The sequence below is a fragment of the Penaeus monodon genome, chromosome 34 (assembly GCF_015228065.2).
Source record: "Penaeus monodon isolate SGIC_2016 chromosome 34, NSTDA_Pmon_1, whole genome shotgun sequence".
NCBI lineage: Eukaryota > Metazoa > Arthropoda > Malacostraca > Decapoda > Penaeidae > Penaeus > Penaeus monodon.
The window spans coordinates 15,406,869-15,407,111 of record NC_051419.1 but is presented as its reverse complement, the minus strand read 5'-3'; the positions used below and the strand labels follow the sequence as shown (position 1 = coordinate 15,407,111).

Here is a 243-nt window from a genome sequence, read left to right as displayed (position 1 = left end):
ATAATACATAAACCTTTAAAAACGATATAGTATTTTTTTCCTTCGTTCCTCCCTTAATATTTTTCTTAATAATTTAATAATTCTCTCTCAATCCATGATCTCAGCAACAATGAAAAGGTAAGTTAATTGGATAATTTAGAAGACTTTTGATTGAAGTGGAATCAGGCAATGGGACACATTTTCATCATATTAAGAAAGAGATGAGGGTTTGTGTTACATTTAACGAACGTGATGGATGATGGT

The 243-nt window shown here is 30.0% G+C and overlaps 1 protein-coding gene across 1 annotated transcript in view; it reads right to left on the bottom strand.

Moving 5' to 3' along the window:
* LOC119594921 (PDF receptor-like) overlaps positions 1-243 on the bottom strand; it is a gene marked incomplete at its 5' end in the record, with an annotated part of 54,622 nt that overhangs the window by 28,881 nt on the left and 25,498 nt on the right.